Below are 23,798 nucleotides of genomic sequence, written 5' to 3' on the forward strand. Positions count from 1 at the left end.
GTGATGGCAATCATGTCCGGACTTTCTACGTCAACATAGGCAAGTAGCTCATCCCGTTTGGGTATTAAGCTCCGCGCGTTGGTGTATAGGACAGAAATGTCCTTCTTGACTTCAACGCTTCGAGGCACAGTAGTCTGGTGTCTGCTTGTGTTTTCTGTTGGGGGCCTTGGTGTGTGATGAGCGGGAGGAGGAGAAGAAGAAGAAGAAGAAGAAGAAGAAGAGGAAGAGGAAAAAGAAGAAGAAGAAGAAAAAGAAAAGAAAATGAAGAAAAAGAAGAACATGAAGAAGAAGAAGAAGAAGAAGAAGAAGAAGAAGAAGAAGAAGAAAAAGAAAAATAAGAAAAAGAAGAAAAAAAAAGAATAAGAAAAGAAAACGAAAAAAAATGAAAAAGAAAAAGAAGAAGAAGAAGAAGGTGAAGATGAAGATGAAGATGGAGAGGAAGATGAAGAAGAATAAGAAGAAGGTGGACGAAGAGGCGGTAAATAAGAAGAAAAGGAGGAGGAGGAGAAGGAGGAGGAGAAGAAGAAGAAGAAGGAGAAGGAGAAGAAGGAGAAGGAGAAGAAGGAGAAGATGAAGATGAAGATGAAGAAGGTGGAGGAAGAGGCGGCAATTAAGAAGAAGAGGAGGAGGAGGAGGAAGAGGAGGAGAAGAAGAAGAAGAAGAAGAAGAAGAAGGAGAAGGAGAAGAAGGAGAAGATGAAGATGAAGAAGGTGGAGGAAGAGGCGGCAAATAAGAAGAAAAGGAGGAGGAGGAGGAGGAGAAGAAGAAGAAGAAGAAGAAGAAGAAGAAGGAGAAGGAGAAGAAGAAGAAGGAGAAGGAGAAGGAGAAGAAGGAGAAGATGAAGATGAAGAAGGTGGAGGAAGAGGCGGCAAATAAGAAGAAAAGGAGGAGGAGGAGGAGGAGGAGAAGAAGAAGAAGAAGAAGAAGAAGAAGAAGAAGGAGAAGGAGAAGGAGAAGGAGAAGAAGGAGAAGATGAAGATGAAGAAGGTGGAGGAAGAGGCGGTAAATAAGAAGAAAAGGAGGAGGAGGAGGAGGAGGAGGAGGAGAAGAAGAAGAAGAAGAAGAAGAAGAAGAAGAAGAAGAAGGAGGAGGAGAAGGAGAAGGAGAAGATGAAGATGAAGAAGGTGGAGGAAGAGGCGGTAAATAAGAAGAAAAGGAGGAGGAGGAGGAGGAGGAGAAGAAGAAGAAGAAGAAGAAGAAGAAGAAGAAGAAGGAGAAGGAGAAGATGAAGATGAAGAAGCTGGAGGAAGAGGCAGTAAATAAGAAGAAAAGGAGGAGGAGGAGGAGGAGGAAGAGGAGGAGGAGAAGAAGAAGAAGAAGGAGAAGGAGAAGGAGAGGAAGGAGAAGATGAAGATGAAGATGAAGAAGGTGGAGGATGAGGCGGCAAATAAGAAGAAAAGGAGAAGGAGGAGAAGAAGAAGAAGAAGAAGAAGAAGAAGAAGAAGAAGAAGAAGAAGGAGAAGGAGAAACATGGACTAGCAGGCAGCAGAAAGCCTGTTGGCTCATTACTAGGCTGCCTGCGTTCAGTGATTTAATCAATCCGTTTGCCATAGGAGTGGCTTGCAGGGAAGGATTAAAGCACTTGTGTATCTACTCTTGGGAACGTTCAGTTCACTCCCGATGCAGCAAAGTGGCGATCAATGCGTTTCTTGAAGGAGTTGATGGTCTCTGCGCTAACCACTTCTGCAGGAAGGCTGTTCCAGTGGCGAGCAACTCTATTCGAGAAATAACTCCTGCCGATGTTGGTATTGCATCGCTTTGCTTGAATTGTTTTTCCGTTGTTTCTTGTTCTCAGGTTGGTTTGTAGCGTGAAGAGTTTGGAGTGATCAACGTTGCTGAGCTTGTTCAGGTACTTAAAGACTTGTATCATGTCTTCCCGCAGGCGTCTCTTTTCCAACGTGAAGAGGTTGAGTCGCTCGAGTCGCTCTTCATAGGGCTTCGTCCTCAGTGATGGTATCATTTTCGTGGCGCGGCGCTGTACTCTCTCAAGTAATTCAATGTCTTTCCTGTAATTAGGAGACCAGAATTGCACGGCGTATTCCAGGAGAAGATGAAGATGAAGAAGGTGAAGAGGCGGTAAAGAAGAAGAAAAGGAGGAGGAGGAGGAGGAGGAGGAAGAAGAGGAGGAGGAGGAGGAGAAGAAGGGCAAGGAGAAGAAGGATGATGATGATGATGATGACGAGGAGGAGGAGGAGGAGGAGGAGGAGGAGAAGGAGGAAGAGGAGGAGGAGGAGGAGGAGGAGGTGAAGAAGAAGAAGGGCAAGGAGAAGAAGGATGATGATGATGACGAGGAGGAGGAGGAGGAGGAGGAGGAGGAGGAGGTGAAGAAGAAGAAGGGCAAGGAGAAGAAGGATGATGATGATGATGACGAGGAGGAGGAGGAGGAGGAGGAGGAGGAGGTGAAGAAGAAGGACAAGGAGAAGAAGGATGATGATGATGATGACGAGGAGGAGGAGGAGGAGGAGCAGAAGAAGAACTAGTAGAAGAAGGATGATGATGATGACGAGGAGGAGGAGGAGGAGGAGGAGGTGGAGAAGAAGAAGGGCAAGGAGAAGAAGGATGATGATGATGATGATGATGACGAGGAGGAGGAGGAGGAGGAGGAGGAGGTGAAGAAGAAGAAGGGCAAGGAGAAGAAGGATGATGATGATGATGACGAGGAGGAGGAGGAGGAGGAGGAGGAGGAGGAGAAGGTGGAGAAGAAGAAGGGCAAGGAGAAGAAGGATGATGATGATGATGATGATGACGAGGAGGAGGAGGAGGAGGAGGTGGTGGAGAAGAAGAAGGGCAAGGAGAAGAAGGATGATGATGATGATGATGATGACGAGGAGGAGGAGGTGGAGAAGAAGAAGGGCAAGGAGAAGAAGGATGATGATGATGATGATGACGATGAGGAGGAGGAGGAGGAGGAGGAGGAGGAGGTGAAGAAGAAGAAGGGCAAGGAGAAGAAGGATGATGATGATGACGAGGAGGAGGAGGAGGAGGAGAAGGTGGAGAAGAAGAAGGGCAAGTAGAAGAAGGATGACTTCATTCTACTATCCAAATCTCTTATCTGCCTCTCTCTTTACCCTCTTCTTCGCTTCCTCATTTACGCACCTACCTTTCCACCCAATCTTCTCCACCTTTCTTAAGCGAGGAAGGAAGAGGAAGAGGAGGAGGAGGAGGAATACATAGGAATACATAGGAAGAACATATACCAGAAGACCTATCGGTCTATGGCGAGGGTGTCTGTTTACTACCGCTACTACTAGTAATCTACGTGTGGTAAAACAGGACAGAATAGATGAAGGCTCCTCCCCACCCTCCTCTCCCTCCGGCAACGTGCCGGCAGGAAATAGTTAGAAGAGAACACCATGTACCTTTATGGAAGAAAGGGCCTTGGAAATTTTACAGTAAAGAGAGAATTAGAGGAAATTACTACCCTTAACATACACTACTGTTAACCTAAGCTGTGGGGGAAAATGACTTCATTACATAAGAACATAAGAACATAGAAATACAGGGAGGCTGGAAGAGGCCGAGTGGCCTACACAGGGCAGCCCCAGAATCCCCCCTAATACTCACGATGGGTGAGGTGTAGTTTCAGGGGTTCAGGTGGAGGCTTGATCCTCGTTTTACCGGCGGTACTAGGCACGGCACCAGTAATCTGTCACCTTACTGCAGCCACACCTCACTCCACCTGTCATGCAAACATTAACTGTTGCTTTACTCTGTTGTTGACTTTCGCTACTTGCAATCTAGATTGTGGGGGATAATTATATGAATATAGGTTGAGGTCTTGCTGCAATCTGTCTGAAAACATGCGAAAAAGGGTCAGTAAAATCTTATATCCCTGAAGTATTTATCCAAAGAAGACTTAAAGCTATTGATACTCTGTGCGCTTGCTACTGACGGTGGGAGTCCATTCCAATGATCGACGACTGCGTTATTGAAACAACTTATGCACACCAAAGTGTTACATCGATTTCCCTTTAACTTCATACCGTTGCTGCGTGTTCTTGTGTTGGTGTCTCTCTGAAATAGATTATTCGGGTTAATGTTGTCGAATCCATTAAGGATTTTGAACACTTCAATTAAGTCCCCTCCTATCCTTCGCTTTTTTAGGGGAAACATATATAAACGCTTTAAACGCTCGTCGTATGGCAAGTTTCGGAGCGCTGGAATTTGTTTGGTTGCTCGTCGCTGTATCTTTTCTAGCAAAACTTGATCTTTGATATAGTTCGGTGACCAGAACTGAACGGCGTATTCTAGGTGTGGTCTTACAAATGCTTAATATAATCTCTTCATAAGTTCGGGTGATTTATAATCAGTTTCTTGAGATCAATCCCAACATCATATTGGCTTTTTTACTCGCTGCAGAACATTGATCACTCATTTTAAGAGTGTTACTGATAATGACACCAAGATCTTTTTCTTGTTTTACTTCGCTGAGCTCTTGTCCTTGAATCTGATATTTAAAGTTAGGATTTTTTTTCACCTATCTGCATTACTTTACATTTATCTACGTTAAAACTCATTTGCCATTTTTCGCTCCAGTCGGAAAGTCTTATTAAGTCTGATTGAATGTTCTCGCAACTTTCACTGTTCATTACCGTACCTCCTAATTTGGTGTCGTGGGCGAATTTGGCTACTTTTAATAGGATATCAGTTTCTAAGTCGTTCACGTAAATAATGAATAGTGTTGGCCCCAGGACCGGACCTTGGGGCACGCCACTGGTGACGGGTTGCCAATCCGATGCTTCACCATTAAGAACTACACGCTGTTCTCTGTTGGTGAGCCAGTCATGAATCCACGCATATAGATGGTCGTTAATACCGTGGGAACGCAGCTTTGAAATAAGCCTAACGTGAGGAACTTTATCAAACGCTTTCTGAAAGTCTAGGTAAATTACGTCATATGGGCTCCGGGCGTCCCAACATGTATAAACATCGTTGAAAAAGGTTAATAGGTTGGCAAGGCAAGACCGATTACTACGAAATCCGTGCTGACTATCAGTTATCAAATTATTTGTTTCAAGGAAACTGATCATTTTATCCCTGATTATTTTTTCGAACAGTTTAATTAGGACAGACGTAAGGCTGTTAGGACGATAATTACTGGCTTTTTTTTTTTTGTCTCCCTTTTTAAAGATCGGGGTAATATTTGCCTTTTTCCACTCGAGAGGTACACTGGCCTGTGCTAGGAGGAGGCAGGCAAAGGAGTAAAAAGGGAGGGGTTAGAGGAATTTCCCAGCGCCACATAATCACAGCTTGTCACTCGCCACCTGTTATTGCAATTACTTTCGTCCGAAGCCAATAAACTCATTTAAACTTGAAGTGACGTGGCGCGACCCCTCCTGGCCTGGCTTTTTCACCGTGCCAGGAGGAGAGGGAGGGGAGGGAGGGGAGGAGGAGGAGAGGTGAGGAGGGGAGAGAGTGGGGGAGGTATGGGTAAAAGGGAGAGAGAATGAAAGAGGAAAAAGAGAACAAAAGAGAATGAAAGAGAACAAAAGAGAACGAAAAAAAGAAAACGAAAAAGGAAAATTGAAAAAGAAAACTTAGAAAAGAAAACTGAAAAAAAAAACTGAAAAGAACGAGAAAAGAACGAAAAAGAGAACGAGAAAAAGAGAGCGAGAAAAAGAGAACGAGAAAAAGAGAACGAGAAAAAGAACGAAAAAAGAACGAGAGAGAGAGAGAGAGAGAGAGAGAGAGAGAGAGAGAGAGAGAGAGAGAGAGAGAGAGAGAGAGAGAGAGAGAGAGAGAGAGAGAGAGAGAGAGAGAGAGAGAGAGAGAGAGAGAGAGAAGACGGGAAAGGAGAAAGAAAGAACACTAAAGGAATGAAGAAGTAGGAAAAGAAAGGACAAGCAGGGAAGGAAGGAAGGAAGACGAAACAAGAGGGGAAAAGAAAAGAAAGGAGAGGAAAGGAAAGGAAATAAGAGGAGGAGGAGAAAGAAAAGGAGAGAAAACGAAGTGAAGGAGAGGAAAAGGAAAGAAAAATAAAGGAAATAAGAGGAGGAAAAGAAAGAAAAGGAGAGGAAACGAGATGAAAGAGAAGAAAAGGAAGGGAAAGGAAAGGAAAAAAGAGAAGGAAGAGAAAGAAAAGGAGAGAAAACGAAGTGAAGGAGAGGAAAGGGAAGAGAAAGGAAAGGGAAAAAGAGAAGGAAGAGAAAGAAAAGGAGAGAAAACGAAGTGAAGGAGAGGAAAGGGAAGAGAAAGGAAAGGAAATAAGAGAAGGAAGAGAAAGAAAAGGAGAGAAAACGAGGTGAAGGAGAGGAAAAACTAAGGGAAAGGAAAGGAAATAAGAGAAGGAAGAGAAAGAAAAGGAGAGAAAACGAAGTGAAGGAGAGGAAAAGGAAGGGAAAGAAAAGGAAATAAGAGAAGGAAGAGAAAGAAAAGGAGAGAAAACGAAGTGAAGGAGAGGAAAAGGAAGGGAAAGAAAAGGAAATAAGAGAAGGAAAAGAAAGAAAAGGAGAGAAAACGAAGTGAAGGAGAGGAAAGGGAAGAGAAAGGAAAGGAAATAAGAGAAGGAAGAGAAAGAAAAGGAGAGAAAACGAAGTGAAGGAGAGGAAAAGGAAAGAAAAGTAAAGAAAACAAGAGGAGGAAAAGAAAGAAAAGGAGAGGAAACGAAATGAAAGAGAAGAAAAGGAATGGAAAGGAAAGGAAAAAAGAGATGGAAAAGGGAGAAAAGAAGAGGAAACGAAGTGAAAGAGAAGAAATGGAAGGGAAAGGGAAGGAAATAAGAGAAGGAAAAGAAAGGAAAGGAGAGGAAACGTAGTGGAAGAGAAGGAAAGGAAAGGAAAGGAAAGGAAATAAGAGAAGGAGGAGAAAGAAAAGGAGAGGAAACGAATGAAGGAGAGGAAAAGGAAGGGAAAGGAAAAGAAAAAAGAGAAGGAGGAGAAAGAAAAGGAAAGGAAACGAAGTGAAGGAGAGGAAAAGGAAGGGAAAGGAAAGGAAAAAAGAGAAAGAAAAGAAAGAAAAAGGAGAGAAAACGAAATAAAAGAGAAGAAAAGGAAGGGAAAGGAGAGGAAATAAGAAAAGGAAGATCAAAAGAAGAAAAGGAAGGGAAAGAATACAAAAGGAGAGGAGAGGAAACGAAGATTAAAGGAGATAAAATAAAAGGAAATAAAACAAAATAGAAGAAGAAGAAGAAAGGGAAGAAGAAGAAAGGAGAGTAAGGAAATAATAAAAAAAACAAGCAAACAGAAGAAGAGAAAATGAGAGAAAGAGGAGAGGAAAGGAGGAAGGGAAGTGAGGCATGAGGAATAAATGATAAAAAAATAGAAAAGGAAGAAAGACGAGAAGGAGAAACGGAAGAGGAAATGAAATGAAGGAGGAAAGACATAGAAGACAGTAAAGAGAGGAAGAAGAGAAAGAGGAAAAGAAAACAAAGGAAAACAAAGGAGAAGGAAAGGAAAAGAAAGGAAAGTAGAGGGAAGGCAAGAGTAGAAACGAGAGAAAAGGAAAGAAAAGAAGAGAAAATGAACGATATAATAAACAATAAATGAAGTAAGGAGAAGATGAGAGAAAGAGGAAGAAAGGAAGATAAGAGGAGGAAAGGAAAGGAAAGTAGAGGAAAGGAAAGAGTAGAAACGAGAGAAAAGGAAAGAAAAGGAGAGAAAAGGAATGATATAAAAAACAATAAATGAAGTAAGGAGAAGTGGAGAGAAAGAGAAAGAGAGGAAGAAAAGAGGAGGAAAGGAAAGTAGAGGAAAGGAAAGAGTAGAAACGAGAGAAAAGGAAAGGAAAGGAAAGTAAGGAAGGATATAATAAACAACAAATGAAGTAAGGATAAGAGGAGAGGAGGAGGAGGAGGAAGAGAGGAAGATATGAGGAGGAGAGGAAAGGATGAAGAGGAAGGGAAGGGAAGTGAGGAGCGAGGGAGGATTAGATACCGTAGGAGAGGATTATGGATGTAAGTGGCGACATCTCGTGAGAACGGTACAGCTGGCGCCGGGGGGGGGAGAGAGAGAGAGAGAGAGAGAGAGAGAGAGAGAGAGAGAGAGAGAGAGAGAGAGAATCCTGTAACCCTAAAATTTATTGGTAAAACGCGAGAGTTGGGAGGTCGCACGAGCCAGGCAGTCATCCGGAAGGCAGAGAAGAGATGTACTCACGCCACATCCGCCTTCCCCATCCACCTGCCATTCGCTACCTGCCTGCACACGTGGAAGCTGCAGCACTCTCACATCCTTGTTAAACTGTCACTAGGCTCATAAAACTACCCATGGAAATACCTGCATCATAACCTCTACGAAAGCCTTATCAAATGTGTGTGTGCTGGGCACCAAAATGTTGATAATGGACTAAAAACAACCCTGCTACCAGCCTGTATACGTGAAACTTGCAGTACACTCACGGTCATGGTGCAGATGCCTTGTTAAACTATCACTAGGCTCATAAAACTACCCATGGAGATACCTGCAACATAACCTCTACGAAAACCTTATCAAATGTGTGTGTGTTTTGGCGCCGAAATGTTGAAGATAGATGAAAATAACGTGTGTGTGTGCGTGTGTGTGTGTGTGTGTGTGTGTGTGTGTGTGTGTGTGTGTGTGTGTGTGTGTGTGTGTGTGTGTGTGTGTGTTGCATTATACGTATGTGCTAGACAAGTGATTGGGGCAAATCCTCTCACACTGAAGACTTCTTCGTAATGGCAGTGACCGACGGCAGTTCCGCGGAATCTGCAATTTGTGTTCGGCTTTCGGGGCACCGCGGCGTTTTACCCTCGCTGATGACACGGGGGTCGAGGAAAGCGTTTTTAGGATAATGAAAAGATAAAATGATGTATGTTAGATGTATTAAGATTGTCAGATTAAGCAAGAAAAGACAAAATGTATTCTTGTCATTTGGTTAAGGAAAGTAATTTTAGGATGATGAAAGGAGAAGATGATGTAGCATATTAGATGTGGGTTTGTCAGGTTAGGCAAGAAAAAACAGGAAATATATATTTGTCATTTGGTTAAGGAAAGTGGTTTTAGAATAATGAAAGGAGACGATGTACGTATATTAGATGATAGTTTGTCAGCGCGCGACCTTCCTTGGGTTCACACGTGACTTTGCCCCGCTGCTGTGTGGAGCCAACTCGCTCTTTCCTCTGCTTTCCTCTGCTTTTGCGGTGTGAGGCGTTCTGTGCTTCTGTGAACTGCTGCTGTACTTGAGGACTACATAACCAGGAGGATTACCCTGCCTTTTACTACAGGCCGCTAAGTGTTCTGATTTAGTATTTACTTAGTTAGATAGTGATCCACAGTTACTCCTAGGACAAGTGTATTAAGCTTCCCACATCTGCACTAAATTCAACATTCTTTCACGCCAACCCAGTGCTACACGGTTTTACATTGCTTTTTTGTTTTTTATATTGCTTTTGTGTTTTCTTCTCCTTCTATTATTAGGATACTTTACTGTGCTGTGATAATAGGACCACGTGAATCAGGCGCGCCAAGCTACGTTAATTTCTAAGTCCACACAAAACATAAGATAATCCACTTTCCGCGCAAACCTAGTGAACACAGTTATTATCTTCTTTACGTAAGTGATTTCTCAGTATATTAATATTGGCCTATGTTTTGTCTTGGTGGGTAGAAATAACCGCGCCCTTTTTCCCGAGACACACCATTTTCCCCGGGGAATTGACCTGACTGCGACCTCACAGCAGCTGTTGGTTTGTTTTCCTAGATGCACATTTTTGCCCAGAGATTTGACCTGACGACCTCACCGCAGCTGCGTACTTTGTTATCGTCTTAACGAGCCAAATTGTTTCCGTCTTGCTCCGCCCATATCTTCACCATGACGTCCCTCAAGCGTTGTTCTGGGTGTGGCCTTCGCATGGCCAAGCAGTACTTTCTTTCCAAGGACGTTTGTAGGTTCTGCGTTAAGACTCAGAAGGATGATCAGAGGATCATAGAGTTAGAGAATAGGGTTACGACTCTCGCCGCCCAGGTAGACTTATTAGTTAGTGCAGCAACAAGCCAAGCCCTCCTCCTCTTCCCTTCCTCTTCCTCTTCCTCTTCTTCCTCGTCCCCCTCCAGTATTGTCTTCGCAGCCCCTCCCATCCTCCTCCTCCTCCTCCTCCTCCTCCTCCCTCCAACACCCTCCTTCCACCTCCTCCTCCTCCTCCTCCTCCTTCCACCTTCCACTTCTCCTCGTTCTTCAGCAGGTCCCTCCCTCCTTCCGCCTCCCCTTCACCCACCCCTCCTGGCCCCTCTTCTGACCGTCGGGTTCTTGTTGTTGGTGATAGTCAGGTTCGTTATGTTGACAGGTATTTTTGCTCCAAGGATAAGAACAGGACGAGGGTGTGTTTCCCAGGGGCAGGGGTGGGCCATATATCAGACAGGATTGAGACGTGTATGGCAAGCGAGGGATCGAACCCCATTGTCTTTCTCAGCTGTGGCGGAAACGACGTTTCTCGTGTGCCAAGCGAGGACCTTCTCAGGCGTTTTAGAGAATTGTTAGGCAGGATACGTGACGCTGGTGGGTCGCCAGTAGTGTGTGGCGTCCTGCCAAGGAGGGGCGTTGGCAACGGATGGCTATCCAGGGCGATAGCAGTGAGCAGCAGACTTGCTGAGCACTGCGGGCGCAATGAGTGGCTGTTCGTCGACAATTGGGACCTCTTCTTTGGCAACGACGCCCTCTACCCCCGTGACGGGATACACTTGACGTTCAAGGGTGCTGAGGCTCTCTCAGACTCCCTTGATCGAGCACTTGGTACCCTGAGGGATTTTTTAGTATAGGCGATGGGGAGAGGAGTAATGGGAGCAATGGGAGGAGTGATGGGAGGGGACATCTAGTTCATAATATAACCAGGCAGCTTAGAAGTAATTATAGGGGAGTAACAGAGGACGGGCTAAGAATCTTCTATACTAACAACAGGAGCCTCGGAAACAAGATAGACTTACTAAGAGGTGAAGCTTGTTCAGAAAATTTTGACATAATAGCGATCACTGAGACATGGATAGACACTGCTAATGGAAATTTTAGATCAGAATTTGAAATAACGGGTTATCAGATGTTTCACAAAGACAGAAGGGGCAGAAAGGGAGGTGGAGTTGCGCTATATGTTAAAGACTCACTTAAATGTCTAGTTATCAATTCAGTCAAAACTAACATGGATTCAGAATCAGTTTGGGTGGACGTTTACAAAGGGAAAGAAAAACTAACTCTAGGAGTTATGTACAGGCCACCCAACCTTAACAGGCAGGACAAGAGTATATTACTACAGGAGATTGGCAGGGCGAGTAGGAGTAGAAATGTCTGCGTAATGGGGGACTTTAATTATAGGAATATAGACTGGGAAGACCTAGTGGGTGACCTGGAAGCCGAGGACTTTCTTGAAGTTATACAAGATAATTTCCTTAAGCAGGTAGTTACTGAGCCTACCAGAGGAGATAACATATTAGACTTAGTCCTAACCAATAATGGGAACTTGCTACGTGAGTTTGAGGTGGGCGGAGAGTTAGGAAATAGTGACCACAGAACGGTTCGTTTTAGCTTAGACTGGGCGGTAACCCGAGAACCAAACCCAGTGTGTTAACCTTTTTGTTAGCTGGTTTTTTGTGTGTTTTTGATTAAGGCGCGAACTGTTATCTCACGTCAGGTCCGGTGTACCGTTGCCTGCTTTCTCCAGTTGATAGAAGTCGTGAGACAACACAATAGCCTTTTATTTAAGTGATGTGGGTTATGGGTTGGCCGAGCGGAGCCGTTAGGTTCACTTTGAGTTCACTTAAATTACTCTCTCTCTCTCTGGTTGATTAAATGGTTGTATTGGCTTAAATATATTCATATTGGCTTAAATATATTCATAGAATAGTTACAGTATTTTGTGGACGAGTCGTAAGTCGTACGCACACTCCGAGAAGTCCTGTGCTCTCGCCCGCCGCCCGCTCTCTTCTCCCGGCTTCCCTTGGTACAGGAGCGGCCAGCGGGCAGCATGCTTGCTGAATCAACACCGTTCCCACGGCAAGGAGCACCTCCTAAGCACAACGTAGCGTCTGTGTGTAACGTCCTGGCGCCACTGGGCCATGGCGATACGACATACAGTCACACATTCACATTATGTTATAATATACACATTACAATGTTAGTGCCAGATTTTAGAAGAGCAAATTACGAGGGGCTTCGAAGACATCTTGAAGGGGTAAACTGGGATAATTTTGGGATTCATGAGGGCCAGAACTGCGGATTGGAGAGCCAGGAGAACGAGGTAGAAATGTCTTACAATAATTTTGTTAGAGTAATAGTAGAGGGGCAAGGACAGCATATACCACAGCGAACACTTAGAAAGGAAAACAATGATCCTAAGTGGATGACTCGTGGACTAAAACACGAGATTGGGTTAAAGAAGGGAATTTATCAGAAAATAAAGAATGGTGAAACACATCTCAGGGGCCGGTACGTCGAACTATCTAGATTAGTTAAAAAAAACACCAGGATAGCAAAAAGGAACTATGAGTTCAAAGTAGCAAATGAGGCGAAAAGTAATCCTAAGGGCTTCTTTCAGATGTATAGAACAAAAACACGGGAGAAAATTGGACCGCTGAAAACAAACACAGGAGAGCTAGTAGAAAATTACGAAAATATTAGCACATTGTTGAACGACTACTTCCTTTCAGTATTCACACAGGAGGATCGAACGACTATACCGGAAAGAGTTCAGGTGTACGAGGGCGGGGATGGCGATAAACTGAGGGATAAAATCATTACCAGGCAAGTAGTTCAGGATGAGATAGATAAGCTTAAGAAGAACAAGTCGCCAGGTCCTGACGGGATATTTCCAAGGGAATTAAAGGAATTAGGTAATGTACTCAGTGACCCACTTACCGACATCTTTAAGATGTCGGTAAATACTGGCTATGTGCCGAGCTTATGGAAAGTAGCTAATGTGACGACGATTTTTAAAAATGGGGACAGGTCAGTTGCTTCAAACTATCGCCCAATTAGCTTAACATCGGTTATAGGCAAGATGCTGGAGTCCATAATAGCCAGGAACATTCGGGAGCATTTAGAGAAACATAGCTTAATTCACGACTCGCAGCATGGGTCCACAAAAGGTAGGTCATGCCTCACCAATCTCTTGTCCTTCTACAATAAAGTATTTGAGGCGGTTGACAGAGATGAAAATTATGATGTAATCTATCTTGATTTTAATAAAGCGTTTGACAAAGTTCCTCACCAACGACTGTTGCTTAAATTACAGGCTCACGGAGTAGAGGGTAAAGTTTTGAACTGGGTCAAGGCGTGGCTTAGCAATAGATAGTAAAAGATCTGACTGGGGATGTGTTACGAGTGGGGTCCCACAAGGTTCGGTATTAGGTCCACTTTTGTTTATTATTTATATCAATGACTTAGATACAGGAATTAGTAGTGATGTTATTAAATTTGCAAATGATACCAAGATCGGTAGAGTAATTGAGTCGGATCAGGACGCTAGTATTCTCCAGGGTGAACTCAACAGATTGTATGACTGGGCGGATAAATGGCAGATGGAGTTCAATGTAGGGAAGTGCAGTATTCTGAGTGTAGGTAGGAACAACCCCTCACATAACTATTGCTGAAATGGCACTCTTATAAGCAGGTCTGGGTGCGAGAGGGATTTAGGGGTCTTAGTGAGCTCTGATCTCCGTCCAAGGGCACAATGCATTCAAGCTAGAAATCGAGCTAATTGGGTACTGGGATTTATTTCAAGGAGCGTAAGCAACAGAAGCCCCGAAGTCTTCCTCAAACTATATTTAGCATTAGTTAGACCTCATCTTGACTATGCGGTTCAGTTCTGGTCACCTTACTATAGAATGGATATCAAAATCTTAGAATCGGTGCAGAGGAGGATGACTAAGATGATTCAGGGGTTGAGAAACTTGCCATACGAGGAAAGACTCAAACAGTTAAACTTGCATTCTCTAGAAAGGCGAAGGGTGCGTGGAGACATGATCGAGGTTTATAAATGGATGAAGGGCTTTAATAAGGGAGACATTCATAAGGTTTTGTTCGTAAGAGAACCGGGTAGGACACGAAGTAATGGGTTTAAACTAGATAAATTCAGATTCAACAGGGACACAGGCAAAAATTGGTTTAAAAACAGGGTGGTGGATGAGTGGAATAGGCTTAGCAGTCACGTGGTGAGTGCTAATACAATTGTCACATTAAAAAATAGACTAGATAAATTCATGGACAGCGATATTAGGTGGGGTTAGATACACGGGAGCTTAGGGTCAAAGGAGCTGCCTCGTACAGGCCTACCGGCATCTTGTAGACTCCTGCGTTCTTATGTTCTTTTATCTATATATATATATATATATATATATATATATATATATATATATATATATATATACTCCAAAAATAGATAACTTCCAGACAGATCTCCATGCGCAGGTCATCGCTAGATGTGTAAACAACTGGGGTTTCCCCGGGCCAAGCCACAGGGCTCAAGTTAGAGTCGATAGACTATAGTGACTCCTTATAACACGTCCATGCAGGTCGTTCGTGGAGGAAACTGGCAAGGTGTCTCTCTCTCTCTCTCTCTCTCTCTCTCTCTCTCTCTCTCTCTCTCTCTCTCTCTCTCTCTCTCTCAAAAAAATAATGTAAAGGTGTATAAGGTCCATCAAGAGAGGGAGAGAGAGAGAAGGTGGAGTAGGAAAAAGATTAGGGGAATTGGAAGAGAAAGAGGTGGAGGAGGAAAAGGAGAGGGGGGGGGGGGGAGAAGGAGGTGGTGGCCTGACTGACCTGCTGTCTCACCTGCCTTCTGCATAGGTCAGATTAAGTTGCCAGGTGTCTCCTTAATAATAACTTCGTCAAAAAATTGTTAAATCACGTTCGCCGATTTGGGTTGGCTAGCACCTGACCACCATCCGCCCTATTAGGCGGGGAAGCATCCCACGGGTTAAGGAATTAGGGTACATGACTCTACACTCGTCGGGGAGGCGGTGGGTGAATGGATAGCGTGACGGCGCCGCGTTCAGGACGACGCGAGTTCAATCCCAGCCCGGTGCCACCAAGCTGGGATTTTTCAGCCGCCTCCGAGTGGCTTAAAACTACCCACATGCTGTCCAGAAGACCTCCTATCAACCCGGACTCTAGATTCTAGGATTAAAGATGAGCTCCGGGAGGGTAGCATGAGCCAATGCAAGATGGCGCCACTATAAACACTCGCCTGCGCCAGAACGGGCTGGGCCGACCATCAGGCCCCACCGGGAAGAAGCCTTGGGCCGACCATCAGGATCCACCGGGAAGAAACGTACCGGCACAAAAGGCCACGACGTAAAAAAAAATAAAAAAAATAAATAAAATAAAAAAAAATAAAAGGCTGGATACTGTAGAACGCTTGACCTCAGATTTTGTTATCATTTTCAAGTAGAGCAGTAGCAACTGAGTGTCCTCCAAGGCCTTAAAAACTCAACACTTGTTAACTCGACACAATCTTCCAAACACCTTAGCCTCCATTCCTCGATGACACATTAGGCGTGTTCAGTAGTGTCACCGACATGTCAAACGGGACCATACAAACGCAAACGGAACCAAACATGCTCAAAGATGTATTTGCACAAAAGGCAAACGCCAGCAAACGCTTTTCATCGGCCAATCAGCGAATAGTATAACCACAGCACACAGCAGTCAAGTTCCCGTAGGAATGTATTTTGAAGAATAAAATTTAGAATATAATGCTCTTTGAGACCCAGAAAGTTGGTGTAGTATAAAAAAATGAAATATCTTCTTGTCATTTCACATTAAAAAGAACATGAAAATGACATCAGGCAAGGGAAAGAAGGGAAGGTGTTGCGCTTTCTGATGACATTTCGCACTTTTTTTTTTTTTTTTTTGCCCCAGCTCGTCACGGCGCAGGCAAGTGTTTATAGTGGCGCCATCTTCTCTTGGCTCATGCTGCCCCCCGGAACTCGTTCTTGATTCATTTGGACTGTTTCCTCTAGAGTCCGGGTTGATGGGTGGTCCTCAGGACAGCATGTGGGTAGTTTTAAGCCACTCGGCGGTGACTGAAAAATCCGAGGTGGTAGCGTGGGGATTCGAACCCGCGTCGTCCATCACGTGGTGAATGTGGGCCCAGCACGCTACCACTCAGCCACCGCTAGACCGCTAGGCAGCGTTGTCTGACTCAAATTCGTGGCTGTGACTTTAATCGAGGAGCACAGCTGTTTTATCGTGTCCTTTGATGTGAACAAAATGTTGGTGCGTTTCTTACATCATCTCTTAACCTAATCATCAAGTGAGGAAATATATATTTTTGCAACATTATAGTTGACATCAAGCTGAAACAAGGATAAAACTAGAGATGGCTCAGAACTCATACATGCGAACTGTAAACATAACTCTTGCCACGGAGAAATCGTCTGCCGCTGGATGAGGGGCATATACAAAGGATTAAGCACAGGTAGTCTGTAGTCATTCTCTAGAACAAATCGTTGAATTCCTTCATCTTTGGCTTCGTGGTGCAGTGGTTAGCACACTCGGCTCACAACCGAAAGAGCCCGGGTTCGATTCCCTGGCGGAGTGGAAAAATTTGGGCGGCTTTTCTGATACCCTACGCCCCTGTCCACCCAGCAGTGAATGGGTACCAGGTATTAATCGGGGGTTGTGTCCCGTCTCCTGGGGTCTGTTCCCTTCTCCTATAATTCCTTCCCCTCCTGTCTCTCTCCAGCATAAGACCACATATGTTGCGCCGACTAAACGAAACTTTCCAACTTCCCTCCATCTTTCTACTTTCGACAGTGTGCACTCTGAGTACTTGGGTCTGAAGAGTGATGTACACGAGTTAATTCCGGGCGGTGGCGCCTGTCGTCTGGCAGAGGGGCTGTAATTCATTTTCAGTAAAAATGCTGTGTTGAATGCTTTCGTTTGATGTGTCGGTGACACTTCTGAAAACGCCTATAGCTGTCATCATCTACAATAAACGTTCTTGGTCTATCCCTAACTCAAAATCTTACCTGGAATCTTCACATCTCCTCTCTCGCTAAATCCGCTTTCTTGAGAGTAGGAGCTCTGTAACGTCTCCGGCAGTCCTTTTACTTCTTTCAGATGATACCCACACACAGGGGCCTTGCCCGCTCTAGTATGCATCTCGAGGGGCTCCACACACACGTCTTTTTGTAACAGAGTGAGGTCAAAGGCCCTTCGTCTCATCACCTCTTTTCCTCTTACTAGCAGTCTTTTTTATCCCTTCCGATAGTAGACTCTGGAACAGTCTCCCTTCGTCTGTATTTCCTACTGCTTACGACTTGAACTCTATCAAGAAAAAAGTATCGGGACATTTCTCCACCCGCAATTGACCTCTTTTTGTCCTTTCGTTCGTTTTTTGTGTTGTTGGAGCAGCGTCCAGCGGGCCATTTTGTTCCTGTTATTGTTTCTTTCTTTTGAGATGCCTCCATTGTTGTAAATATATATATATATATATATATATATATATATATATATATATATATATATATATATATATATAGAGAGAGAGAGAGAGAGATGAGAGAGAGAGATAGATAGATAGATAGATAGATAGATAGATAGATAGATGGATGGATGGGTAGGTAGATATAGATAAATCGATAGATAGATAGATAGATAAATGTGTGTGTGTGTGTGTGTGTGTGTGTGTGTGATAGATAGATAGATAAATGTGTGTGTGACGCGTGCCTGTGTGTGTGTGTGTGTGTGTGTGTGTGTGTGTGTGTGTGTGTGTGTCACGTGTGTGTGTGTGTGTGTGTGTGTGTGTGTGTGTGTGTGTGTGTGTGTGTGTGTGTGTGTGTGTGTGTGACGTGTGTGTGTGTGTGTGTGTGTGTGTGTGTGTGTGTGTGTGTGTGTGTGTGTGTGTGTGTGTGTAACGTGCACCTCTTAAGATGGGAAATGTGTGTATGTGTATGTGTGTGTGTGTGTGTGTGTGTGTGTGTGTGTGTTATGCTATGCGTCGTGCCAAGGTAAAATAAAGCAGAGCTGTAAGCAGCCGGCCCTCCACCCTCTGCTCCCAGGCGGTCCAAGCAAAGTTCATTGTACCATCTGGCTGGACACACGCAAGATGAGATAAACACATAATTTACCTGAGTGACCAAGTCCAGTCTACTGCGTTGTAACGAATCACGTGGGAAGCAGCTGATAGTGTGTGAATATGATAAAAATTAATAACAACATAAACCTGATGTGGAAATTCTGACGAGAATAACGAATTGTAGAACAAAAGGCAATATAAGAAAATAAAACTGAATTTATTTACATTTGATGCTGCTTTTGTGTTCCCAACTATAGGCTACATTATGGTAGGTAAGCTATTTTTTTTTTCATCCGAGGAAACAGCTCTAAGGCAAGACAAAAAAAAGGAATCCCGCTACGCACTGCTCCTGTAAAGAAAACAGAATGAGAAGCCAAAAATAAATGGTCAATTTCAGACGGAGAAGCGTCTTGATACTTCCCTCTTGAAAGAGTTCAAGCCGTAGGCAGGAGGAAATACAGACAAAGGAAGTCATCATTTTACTCCACGAATAATTCACACGATTAACATTTCAAAAGATTGCGGGATGTATTGTTCGGCATGTAAGTTATTTTCATATTGTTCATCACGTACAAACAAAACCATTTTGTCATATAAACAGATTTGCTATCCCCCAATGGTGTTGTACAAAACGGAAAAAAATAGTTTGATTTTGAGAAGTCAAGTAAAAGTGAGGAGAGAGCTCATAAACAAATATTAAACTGTACGATCAAGCTATGTCTAACTCACCAGCTTTCATTACTAATCGATTATATAATAGTCTCTCAAAATTGCAGCTCATACTTCCTTCTTTTATTTTTATCTTAGATATTTTAATGGGTAGCCTCCTGTTCATTTGAACTTGCTTGCTGCGTGCTCGCATCTGCCTGAGAGGCAGCTTTACTCACAAAACGGTTTTAACGGTTACACTTACTCAAAGGGAAAGGGGTATACGCCATACCTGCGCGTAGCCTCGGTGCTTATATCCATCAAATTGCCTCTTGTGGCTTGAGCGCGTGATGGGAAGGATCTATTACCGCTGGACACAGGCCCAGTGTGGCATCCAGGTTTCAAAAGTTCGTCGGGTTTCCCCAGGTACCAATTTGTCGACCAGCCCGGAAGGGAAGAGGAACAGCTGGGTGAGCTGCACGCCGACTGCCCCGTCGCATATTCCCGAAGTCTCTTATGGTTCGGCATAGGGAGAAATTAGGACAAGTCAGCGCGCGCGGCGAGAGTGGGGGTGCTGGGGGGGTCTGCCCTGGTCAGAATTGATGGGTAACTATGTTTTTATGCGCGTGACATATATTTTTCTCTTAAACTTACTATTTTTTTTAGATTTAATACTATACAGACTATTTTAATATGCAAAATTGGAAATGGAGAGAGGGTCTCTCTCTTCTCCTTTTTATCTTCTAAGCAGGAGAAGGACCTAATGTCCTCACTCTTCCTCCTTCTCCACTGTGATAATACATCTGTCCATACTACCACACTACTGATAGGCTGCCCTTCCTTTCCATACAGAGCCAAAGGGCCTGAGTAAAAGAGATGAACACCCCACATTCTGTGCCTCTTGTCATCAAGTGTTATGTATTCACTTCATCACATCATTTCATTGTATTTATAATCATGACAAACTGTCTGGTCTATTATACATATGTATGTATTGAACAACATCTATTTTTTATATATTTTTTCATTGTAAAATTTAATGTAAATATAGTTATTTTTTATGAATTTTGTAATATATGTTTGCCTGGGTATTCTTACTTATGCTATACTTGAATCAAAGTCTCGTTTTGATGCAACAACAACAATAAAGAGGTTCATAATTCGAACCTTAATAAATAATGGCTGGTATTATTAAAGGATTTTTTAGACTGCAACAAGCAGCCTCAAAAGATTTGTGTTCTCTATAAACTGTTTCATCACCTTCTGGCTTCATAAACCAACTGCTTAACCCGGTAGCAGCGAGGGGCCAAATTTGTGGCTTAACCGTGTAGCAGCGACGGGCCAAATTTGTGCCATGATATAAACACCCAAAAATAGATGATACATAATCTGGTCACAAATGCTTTGATATATATTATGAAATGGTTTGTGTGAAGGGTGATTTTTTCTCATTTTTCTCGCTTGGAGGGACCATTAAGAAACATGATCCCCGCTGCTACCACCGGGTTAAAATACTGGTAGGTTGGTTCCATAATCATTGAGTTAACTTGAAAGTCACTCACTAATTAGGATTCACTACATGGCTTCCGGAACAAGAGATCCTGTTTGTCTATTCTACTCTCCATTCATAAAGACCTCTTTCAGTCTATGACAACCAAGTCACTAGACGTCGTCTTTGGGTTTTCAGAAAGCATTTGATAACGCTCCACACCATAAATTACTTACAAAATCAAGCCCCTAGCTAGGCATTTCAGGTAAAGTACGCCACTTGATCGCAAAATAGCAGAACAGGAGACCATAAAGGGTACTGACTGATATAATTGCCTCAAAATGGGCACCAGTCACCAGAGTTATCCTTCAGTGCTCAATTCTAGGCCCAGTGCTGTTCATAAGATATGTCACTGACGTTGATGCAGGACTCCGTAATTATTTTACTAAATTTGCGGCGACCCGAAGATTGGTAATTTGGCCCTCTTAGACTAAGTCAGGCAAAGCTTCCAAGATTTGAATGAAATTTCAGCTTGGACTGAAAGATGGATATGGATGATATGGATAAGTGCCAAGATCTTCAAGTTGGAACAGCAAAAAAAAAAAAAAAAGAAAAAAAAAGAAGTACGATTACGAAGTATGTGACGTGAAACTCAAAATCGTTCAGTATGTCAAGGACCTGGGTGTCAAAATCGTTCAGTGTGTCAAGGACCTGGGTGTCAAAATCGCGTCACTGATCCATTGCGATTTAATATTGTGTGGTGACTTCATTCTGAGATGATACGTCGCTTAGAACGGGTTTTGTTATTGTATTATCAGTTTGAAGGTTTAAAGGGACAATATATGGCGAGTTCATAAAGCCTGTGGAAGAACCTTTAAACCCTTTATCCGATTATTTGAAATAGGATTGGATTTCCCTCTCGAAATCATCCTTCTCCTTCCAGTCTGTCACATCCCAGATGCAACTATTGTTAAAACACTCCGGTGCATCCTGCAGTCGGTATTTTTTTAAGGAAAGCAAATATTTCTGTTAGAGAAAAGACTTTACTATTTCATGAACAAAATGGGCACCAGTCACCAGAGTTATCCTTCAGTGCTCAATTCTAGGCCCAGTGCTGTTCATAAGATATGTCACTGACGTTGATGCAGGACTCCGTAATTATTTTACTAAATTTGCGGCGACCCGAAGATTGGTAATTTGGCCCTCTTAGACTAAGTCAGGCAAAGCTTCCAAGATTTGAATGAAATTTCAGCTTGGACTGAGAGATGGACATGGACATGGACATCCTAGCACTCAGATCCCCACCCAGCCATCTCGTCCATCCACGTCAGCCGCCCCCAAGCAGGAGCGCTACGGCCAGAATGCACAACAGCCCTCGCCCTCCTGCTGATTTCAAACATCGCCCGCTCGAGGTTTCTGGCGATGGCGTCACAGGCGGGTTGCTGCGTGTGGATGGGTGTGAGGGGCTCCTAAGGATACATCAGACTGCTAGCACCATTAGGCATTTAGAAGAGTGTTTATGTCATCCTCGAGAGCAGCAGTTGTGATCACGGTTGGATGGTAGCGGGTGTATGGCTTGCCGGTCTTGTCAATCAGGAACTTTTCAAAGTTCCAGTGGATATCACCGATTGTGAGAGGCTCGTAGTAGAGACCCGACGAGTATTCGGTGTCGGTGTACTCACAACCGCTCTGGACAGATGAAGAAAGGGTGTTGTAATACCAATTTTTCTTTAACTTTTACTTATTCTATAAGGCTCTACTCTATCAAATGTCACCTTTCCATTTGTTCTTCTTTCCTTATAGCAAACATATTGATGCAAGAATGAGCAAGACTTACCTTTAGGAAAGTGAAGATGGGATCTTCATCAGCGCCGTTGACTTCAGTCTTCCTAAAGAGGGTCATGTTGGGCTCAAAGCCACCTCCGGGACGTACGTATTTGATCCCGTTAATGATCTCATTGGCAGTCGCCCCTGGTTCTTGCTATGGCGTGTTAATGAAGAGCACCACGGAGCAGAGAGATTGGGGTCAGACAAAATCAAAATCTCTAAGCGAAAAAGGGTATTTTTAAAGACAGCGATCGCTGAGAGGTGGTGATATTCTACCCAATATATCAGTTCATTAAGTTTTGCATCAGTACTCAATACAAAGATTGTTTTCACATAAGCGATGGAACGATAAAAAGCATCCAAGGCAACTGAAACTCACCAGACCAAACTGGTTACAAGGAAATCTAAGGATGACGAATTCCTGATCTGCATAGATCTCCGCCAGGGCATTCATTTGGGTGTATGAGGCGATGGTGAGCCCTCAGTAGGTGGCCACATTGGCTACCAACACCACCTGTCGGGAATGAAAATGAGTATAAGTCATCAGAAGAAAGGTATGGTGGTATTTAAGAAAAGGTATGATATCCCAGAAAAAGCATAAGTTCACCTTAAAACTGAGGTTCAACACTTACCTGACCTCGGTAATTTTCAAAGTCTATCGTTTCATTGGTACCCAAGACGTCAGCAGAAAACTGATAGAAGTCACCCTCCACTTCGCCACACAGCCGTCGGGAAATAATGGTGGAGGCTGCCGGGCCCAGGAGGGCCGCGGCTGCCACCAACGGTAAAAGGCGGGCCATGGGAGTGATGGCTGCTGGCGGAGGACAGGCGTTATATATGCGTAAATGCAGCTGACTCACGCAAAACATACAAGGACACGTGGTCGTGGATCGATGCTGTGTTATACTGAGAACGCACATGTGTCAGGAACAGGTGGCTGGCCGATGCTGGGAGTCGACACTTTAATTTTTTTTTTTTTTTTACAACAAAGAAGACAGCTCAAGGGCACAACAAAAAGTAAACAATAATAAAAAGAAAGTCCGCTACTCGCTGCTCACAAAAATAATCCAAACAGGTGGCCAAAAAAGAGGTCAATTTCGGGAGGAGAGGTGTCCTGATGCCCTTCTCTTGAAAGAGTTCAAGTCGTAGGCAGGAGGAGATACAGAAGAAGGAAAATTGTTCCAGAGTTTACTAGCGTGAGGGATGAAAGAGTGAAGATGCTGGTTAACTCTTGCATAAGGGGTTTGGACAGTATAGGGATGAGCATGAGTAGAAAGTCGCGTGCAGCGGGGCCACGGGAGGGGGGGAGGCATGCAGTTAACAAGTTCAGAAGAGCAGTCAGCGTGAAAATATCTATAGAAGATAGAAAGAGAGGAAACATGGCGGCGGAAATTAAGAGGTAGAAGACTATCAGTAAGAGGAGGAGAGCTGATGAGACGAAGAGCCTTAGACTCCACTCTGTCCAAGAGAGCTGTGTGAGTGGAGCCCCCCACACGTGAGATGCATACTCCATACGAGGGCGGAAAAGGCCCCTGTATATGGATAGCAACTGTGCGGGGGAGAAGAACTGGCGGAGACGATACAGAACGCCCAACCTCGAGGAAGCTGATTTAGTGAGAGACGAGATGTGAAGTTTCCAGTTAAGGTTTTAAGTTAAGGATAGATCGAGGATGTTTAATGTTGAAGATGGTGACAGCTGAGTGTTGTCGAAGAATAGGGGATAGGTGTTTGGAAGATTGTGTCGAGTTGACAGGTGGATAAATTGGGTTTTTGAGGCATTGAAGGACACAAGGTTCCTTTTACCCCAATCGGAAATGAAAGCAAGATCTGAGGTTAAGCGTTCTGCAGCCTCCAGTCTGTAGTCATGTAATTCCTGTT

The 23,798-nt window shown here is 43.8% G+C and overlaps 1 pseudogene; it reads right to left on the reverse strand.

Annotated features, from left to right (window-relative positions):
- Window positions 1–21,563: 21,563 nt before the first annotated feature.
- On the reverse strand, window positions 21,564–22,728 carry LOC126991765 (glutathione peroxidase-like; annotated as a pseudogene).
- Between the last annotated feature and the right edge of the window lie 1,070 nt (window positions 22,729–23,798).

Source organism: Eriocheir sinensis, unplaced genomic scaffold (assembly GCF_024679095.1).
Source record: "Eriocheir sinensis breed Jianghai 21 unplaced genomic scaffold, ASM2467909v1 Scaffold334, whole genome shotgun sequence".
Lineage (NCBI taxonomy): Eukaryota > Metazoa > Arthropoda > Malacostraca > Decapoda > Varunidae > Eriocheir > Eriocheir sinensis.